The sequence below is a fragment of the Lipotes vexillifer genome, unplaced genomic scaffold (assembly GCF_000442215.2).
Source record: "Lipotes vexillifer unplaced genomic scaffold, Lipotes_vexillifer_v1.1 scaffold678, whole genome shotgun sequence".
Lineage (NCBI taxonomy): Eukaryota > Metazoa > Chordata > Mammalia > Artiodactyla > Lipotidae > Lipotes > Lipotes vexillifer.
In genome coordinates, this window is record NW_006790338.1 from 406,965 (window position 1) to 415,446 (window position 8,482).

Sequence of the window (8,482 nt, forward strand, 5' to 3'; positions counted from 1 at the left end):
CTCTACAGTCATCCCTCATTATCTGTGAGGAATTGGTTCCAGGCCCCCCACAGATACCAAAAGCTACAGTTGCTCAAGTCCCTTGCAGTTGGCCATCCATATGCACAGATGCAGAACCCAACTGTGTATCTTCATTTCACTTGCTTAGCTTCAAAATGTAGAGCAATTGGTTCTTTGGATTGGGGAAAGAAAAAATATTTTAATAGGACAGTAAGAACAAAAAAGACCTTCTAACTTAATCTCACTAAAATCAATGTCTCTAAGGTAGGGCTCTTCCTATCCACTGTAGAATCACTCATTTTGTTGTTTTTGTTTTGTTTGTTGGTTACAGAAGAATAGCAAAGATAGTATAGACACTTTCCATCTACTACTATTTCTGTACCCTGTTTCTCCTGTACCCTGTTTCTCCTACTATTGATGTCTTACATTTAGTAAAGTACAATTGTCACAATTAATGAATCAATGTTGAAACATTATTATTAATTCAAGTCCACACTTTATTGAGATTTCTCTAGTTTTTCCTAATGTCCTTTTTCTGATAGTCACTCATTTGTACAGTCTTGACTCTACTATTTCAGGGATGCATGGACAACAAATTTATCAAGCATGTGCTCTGTCAAATGAAAAGCTTTTAGTGTTACCTTCATCTGAAAAAAGAATTACACTCAGTAAAAAATATGAAGCTATTTCCAACTTAAACCTCCATATGAAAACTACGTATTCTAAGATTTAACGCACTCTTGTAAAAGAATAACTTAGGACTCTGGCAAAGATTTGGGGGACTTGGGTTCCCCCAGTCCCACTGGTCCCTCTAACGTCTTCATACTGCTCTGCCAAGCAGATCTGTAAATCTTAAGATCAAGTAGTGATACTTCAGAGCCCTCCACTGGCCACTGCTCACTACTGCAACCTCATTTTGGTCCATTCTTGACCCTAGCAATCTCCCTGAAAATATCCTCCTCCACCAACGTGAGCGAGGTCAGCTTTCATGGCACCTTGCCAAAAGCCACATAAGTGCAAACAATGTCTTAAAGGTGAAAATTTATACAGTTAAAAGTTTACACCCCGCCACACATATTGTGGCAAATTTGAAAAATTTTAAAGTAATAGTCAGCAAACAACAACCAATCAGGGCCAAATTCAAGACACCTAACTCCAAAGATGCATTAAAGGACATTGACTACAGTAAAATGATCTTTTCATAAATTTTATTTTCAATTTAACAAATCAGGAGAAGATATAAAGTTTAAAAAATTTCTTAATTAAAAAAAATTTTAACTTCTTTCAGTAAGGTGAAGACATCAGAAAAAATTCCTAGGGCAGCAACTGGTGATTTGCTCATATATCTCACTCATGACTATCAGTTTCAAATCACTTTACTTTGATCTCTGCCTCATCTTTCTTCTCTTTTGTTTTGGCTTAAGACATCAGTATACATGTTCTGGAACAAAAATTTTCTTCAGGGGCATAAATTGTTAACAAGAATGAAATCATACCAAGTATCTTTACCAACCACAATGGAATGAAATGACAAACCAGTAACAGTAGGAAAACTAGAAATTTCACAAATATGTGAAAATTAAACAACACATTCTTGACCAACCAAAAGATCAAAGAAGAAATCACAAGAGATTAGAAAAAAATCTCAAGATAAGTGAAAATGTAAACACAACATACCAAAACTTAAGGGATGCTGTGAAAGAAGAACTAAGAGGGAAGTTCACAGGTGTAAATATGTACATTAGAAAAGAAAGAAATCAATAACCTAACTTTATACCTCAAGGAACTAGACAAAGGAGAACAAACTAAACCCAAAGTTAGCAGATGGAATGAAATAAGAAAGATTAGAGCAGAGATAAACAAAACAGAGAATAGAAACACAATAGGAAAAAAAATCCAAGAAACTAACAGTTGGTTTTTTGGAAAGATCAACAAAATTAACAATCCCTTAGCTAGATTAACTAAGAAAAAGAAAAGAGAAGACTCAAATAAGTAAAATCACAAATAAAAGAGGCGACATTACAACTGATGCCACAGAAATAAAAAGGATCATAAGAGAATACTACAAACAACTATAGGCCAACAAATTGGATAACCTGGAAGAAATGGATAAATTCCTAGAAACATACAACCTACCAAGACTGAATCATGAAGAAATAGAAAGTCTGAACAGATCTATAACTAGTAAGGAGATTGAATCAGTAATTGAAAACCTCCCAACAAAGAAAAATCAGGACCAGATGGCTTAACTGGTGAATTCTACCAAACGTTTAAAGAAGAATTAATGCCAATCCCACCAAAAAACTGAAGAGATGGAAATACTCCAAAACTCATTTTATGAAGGCACCATTACCCTGATCTCAAAGCCAGAGAAAGACACTACAAGAAAAGAAAATTATAGGCCAATATTCCTAACGTATATAGATGGAAAAATCCACAGCAAGGGCTTCCCTGGTGGCGCAGTGGTTGAGAGTCTGCCTGCCAATGCAGGGGACACAGGTTTGTGCCCCGGTCCAGGAGCGTGCCACATGCCGCGGAGCGGCTAGGCCTGTGAGCCACGGCCGCTGAGCCTGCGCGTCCGGAGCCTGTGCCCTGCAATGGGAAAGGCCACAACAGTGAGAGGCCCGTGTACCGCAAAAAAAAAAAAAAAAAAAAAAAAATCCACAGCAAAATACTAGCAAACTGAATTCAACAGCATGTTAAAAGGATCAGACAACCATGATGAAGTGGGATTTATCCCTGGGATGCAAGGATGGTTCAACATATGAAAATCAATCAGTGTAATAGATCACATTAACTGAAGGACAAAAAACACTTGATCATCTCAATCAATGCAGAAAAAGCACCTGACAATAGTGAATACAGCTTCATGATAAAAATACTCAATAAACTGGGAATACATGAAAACTACTTCAATGTAATAAAGGTCATATATGAAAAGTCCACAGCTAACATCAGTCTCAATGGTGAAAACAGAGCTTTTGCTCTAAAGACAGGAATAAGGCAAGAATGCCCACACTTGTCACTGCCATTCAAAATAGTATTAGAAGCCCTAGCCAGAACAATTAGGCAAGAAAACAAGAGGCACAAAAATTGAAAAGGAAGAAGTAAAATGATCTCTGTTTGCAAATGAAATGTATACAAAAACCCTTAAAGAGTACACACAAAATAGAATAAATTCAGCAAAGTTGCAGATACAGAATCAACACAGAAAAATCAGTTGTGTTTCTATACAGTAATAATGAACAATCCAAAAAGAAAATTAACAAAACAATTCAATTTATAATAGCATCAAAAAGAATAAAATACTTAGGAATAAACCTAACCAAAAGGTGAAAGACTTGTACTCTGAAAACTACAAAACATTGCTGAAAGAAAGAACAAAAATGGAAAAGCATCTTGTGTTCATGAATTGGAAAATTTAATATTGTTAATATGTCCATATTACTCAACACAATCTACAGATTAAACACAATCCCTATCAACATGCCAAAGGCATTTTTTGCAGAGATAGAAAAACTCACCCTAAAACACCTCTAGAATCTCAAAGGACCCAAAAATAGCCAAAACAATTTTGGAAAAGAAAAATGAAGTTGGAGAGAGATCTCACACGTCCTTATTTTAAAACATACTACAAAGCTATAATAATCAAAATAACATGGTACTGGCATAAAGACAGATACATAGACCAATGGGATAGAATAGAGAGCTCAGAAATAAACCCTTGTTTATACAGTCAAATGATCTTTCATAAGGACCACTCAATTGGGAAAGGACAGTATCTTTACCAAATGGTGTTAGGAAAACTGGATATCCAAGTGCCAAAGAATGAAGTTGGACCCTTATTTTACACCACATACAAAAATTAGCTCAAAATGGGATAAAGACCTAAATGTAAGACCTAAAACTATAAAATTCCTAGAAGAAAACAGGGGAAAAGTTTCAAGACATGAGATTTGGCAATGATTTCTGGATAGGACACCAAAAGCACAGGCAACAAAAATAAAAGTAGACCAATGGCACTACATCAAACTTAAAAACGTTTGTGCATCAGAGGATACAATCAGTAGAATCAAAAGGCAACCAGTGGAATGAGAGAAAATATCAGCAAATCATATACCTGATAAGGTGTTAATACAAGAATATATATAAAGAACTCCTACAATTCAACAACAAAAAAATCAAGTAACCCGATTAAAAACTGGCCAAAACATTTGGACATTTCTCCAAAGATAATATTTAAATGACCAACAAGCATATGAAAATACCCTCAACGTCACTAGTCATCAGAGAAATGCAAATCAATACCACAATATTATGTCACACTCATCAGGATGCCTACCATCAAAATAAATAGATAAGCATTGGAGAGGATGTGGAGAAATTGGAACACTTGTGCACTGTTGATGGGATTGTAAAATAGTGCAACTACTGTGGAAAACAGTATGAAGTTTCCTCAAAACGTTAAAAAATAGAACCACCATATGATCCAGCAATCCCACTTCTCTGTATTTACCCAAAAGAATTTTTAAAGGAATTTGAAGACATATTTGCACCACCATGTTCATAGAAGCATTATTCATAATAGCCAGGAGGTGGAAGTAATCTATATGTCCATTGATGAATAAATAAAGAAAATGTAGCAACATACACACAATGGAATACCTTTCAACCTTAAAAAAAAGTAAGGAAATGCTACAACATGGATGAACGTTGAGGACATTATGCTAAGTGACAAAAGCCAGTTACAAAAAGACAAATACTGCATGATTTCACTTATAAGGACGAATCTAAAGTAGTCAAATTCATGGTAATGGAAAGTAGACTGTGGTGGTTACCACGACCTAGGGTGAGGGGGAAAAAAGAGTTAATGGGTATAGTTTCAGTGTTTGCCAGAAGAAAAAGTTCTGGAGATGTACTGTGCAATGTAACACTTCTGAAGTATATGCTTAAAAACAATTAAGATGATAGTTTTTAATTTCTTTTCTGTAATTAAAAAAAATAGGTTTAGGGACTTCCCTGGTGGTACAGTGGTTAAGAATCCACCTGCCAGTGCAGGGGACATTCAAGCCCTGGTTCGGGAGGATCCCACATGCTGCGGAACAACTAAGCCCGTGTGCCACAACTACTGAGTCCGCATGCCACAACTACTGAGCCCGCACACCTAGAGCCCGCGCTCCGCAACAAGAGAAGCCACCGCAATGAGAAGCCTGAGCACCGCAACGAAGAGTAGCCCCCACCCGCCGCAACTAGAGAAAGCCCACGTGCAGCAACGAAGACCCAATGCAGCCAAAGATAAATAAATAAATTAAAAAAAATAGTTTTAAAAACAGTCCCTTTTGGCGTTAACCCAGGAATTTTATAAGTAATTAATTTCTGACACAAGAGACGTCAAGATAGTGGGGACAGAAAACTGGTACTATGCATACGCCTTTTCCACCACTGTTGGGGGTTGAGAGGGAGCAGAGCCAGGCCACCTGGGCATCCCTGGGCACAGGGGCCATCCCCTCTGTCCAGCGGTTCTCACTTTCGCCCTGTGAGTCTGGGCATGGTGAGTGGGAGTCGCTGTGCTTACAGCTGCGGGCTGCAGCACACTGGATCCACTTCAGGGATCCTGTGAAGGGTGGGAACAACTAACAGTGGAGGCTACCCTCCAGGTGGACTGAGCCATTCCCCGATGGGCAAGGCCAAGCTTTCTAGAGCGCCCCATGAGGAAAGCAGAAACACAGAACTGAAGAGAGGTGGGAGGACAGAAAAGGCCAGGCCCATACTGGGCAAAGTGAACCCAAGGATTTAGCACCCCCTTTCTGAGATCTAAAGAGGAGGGTTATTTACTGGAGAAAGACTTCAATTCTCCCGTCGGAAGGGGGAGAGAATGAACAGAAGACAACACTGCTGGGCCAGGGGCACCAACTCCATCTCCTCTTAATTTCCTCAAGCAGATTCAAAACAAAGTGAAGTTGATTCTCAGTTTATTGTAAGTCCTCTTTTTACAGTATAAGTCTCCAAAAGGTCAAGGCAGTTTTATCTCATAAATAACATGTCAATCATATAAAACAGCTGGAACCAAAGTAGAGAAATATATACAATATAATACATTAAGTATTTTCAATATTGTTAATTGAATTTTTCATATTAAATTAAAAGAGGCTATTCTGATTTACAATGTCATTTCTCTAGTTAAAATTAAACCTGTCAAAGACGTAATATACATTTTTTACAAAACAAGCAGAGCAGCATTAATAAAACTGCTCATGATTGTAATTTTTATTTTTCTATAATACAACTGCACCCGTGTTACAAAAACAAACAAAAAAGGCATTGCACTAGATGGTTTGAATACTGCTTAAGTCAGTATGTTAACACTTGAGGAATAATGAATGGCCTGATCTGTTTCACCACCAGGCTCATTTGCAAGGGTTTTCACTCTGCCAGCTAAGCAAACTTTCTATACAGGTAGATTACTTTCCTCAGCAGTTTTATACAAGCCCACAACACTAATGGGTAAAAAGCCAAGGAGAAGCTGATGCCACAAAAAACAATACAACCCTACTATTTACAATACCCAATAAAGGCCAAAGCTAGAAAACCACTCACTGCTGGATCAAGGAAAAAATTCTAAGTAGGATATTCTGTAGGAAAATTTGAATATCTATAAATTTAAAATATTCAATAGACTACAAAAGGGCTTGAAACAGCTTATTCCCCTTATTTTTCTTAGGCTTGGGTAAGAAAAAAGTGAATCTTTTTTATTTTTAAATAAAGTTTTGATGGCATCAAAACACTTCACATTTATAAATAAGATTTTTATACAATGCAACATGTTCACATAGCTTTCTTGTGCTATCAATTATTCTCAGAATTCATTTTTTTATTCTAAAGAAGAAAGTATTAAGATTTCTTCCTCATTCTTAACTCATGATCATCAAGGTTCTCCAGGCCTCAATGGGGAATTCAAGAGAGGTAAACAGCCATTCAGTGCCTGACACTGAGTACACAGTATTTGAAAAGCCTTATGTATCTGGTAGTGGCCTAAACAAGAGCAGCAAGAGGCTGGGTATATAGTTCTACCACTCAAAACAAATTAAATTTTATATTTCCCCTCCATTAAGACAGTTTTAAAAGGACAGATCACCCTTGCAAGGCAACAAGTATTGTTTCAGATTATATCATATTGGAATTTTTTTTAGCCACAAAATTACCTAAGCAGCAGTACTTTAAAAAAAAATCGGTTCTTCAAGTCATGTGCAAGGAAAACAAAATCAACATGACACATTATTGTCAAGAGCTATTCCAATGGAGCATTCAAGCTATACACGTGGTACTGAGACTGAAACAAAGAAACAACGTGATTACAGCTGCAGGAAGACACCTGCCCCTGGAAGTGCTCCTGACTGGGGTGAGGGAAATGGACAGGATAAATAACCCCAAGCCTCCTGACAAAAAATAAGCAGATGCAAAATATGTTTGCATTCAATATGAGATGCAAAATCCATGTTCCTGACACATGAGAACTGAATAATGTTCCACATCTTTCAGCCCTGTACAACTCCTTTACTGGCCTTTGATATCAAAACTAAAATCGTCATTGTTTTTTACGTCTTCAAAAGGCACATCACATGTTAAAAAAGAAAAAAGTGGTTATCATCAGACCAGTAGTAAGTCCTTGGTCAGTCTGTTTCTAGTACAGAACAAACCATGTTTCTAATAAGCACCAAACACCAAACTAATGCTTTCGTTTTCTCGAGCAAACTTTCCAAAGTGTTCCTATTTTACATACTTAGTCTCTGTAATTGGAATGTAACCAGATTTTTTTCTTATCATGTGAAAGTTGCAATAGAAACGTGCTACTATAGGAAGCCTGAAAAGAGTGGAACCCTTAAAACTTTACAAACCCCAAATTATCCTTATTACAGGAAAGAAACCAAGAGAAAATATTCGGCGTTGTGTTATTTCCTCAAAGACAGTTTAGTATCCTTCTGATCACTTTTTAAATAAACAAAAACTCTAGTAAACAATAAGTTTCTCACTAAGAATATCTTAACTGTTAACATTTCTCAATAGTCAGAACTGGCCTAGAAACTGGTACAGAAAGTTAGAAAACAGGGATGTCCATACTGGAAACTTCTTAATTTTATAGATGCCACATAAATTGCTAGTTATATTGAAAAGGATACCTTACCTTTATAAAAAATAAAGCAAGTGCTTCCCTCACCCAATTTATTGGATCAGGCCTAATTTATTTTTTATATTAAAAAAAACTCTTCATGGGCTTCCCTGGTGGCGCAGTGCTTGAGAGTCCGCCTGCCGATGCAGGAGACGCGGGTTCGTGCCCCGTTTCGGGAGGATCCCACGTGCCGCGGAGCGGCTGGGCCCGTGAGCCATGGCCATTGAGCCTGCGCGTCCGGAGCCTGTGCTCCGCAAATGGGAGAGGCCACAACAGTGAGAGGCCCGCATAACGCAAGGAAAAAAAAAAAAAAAA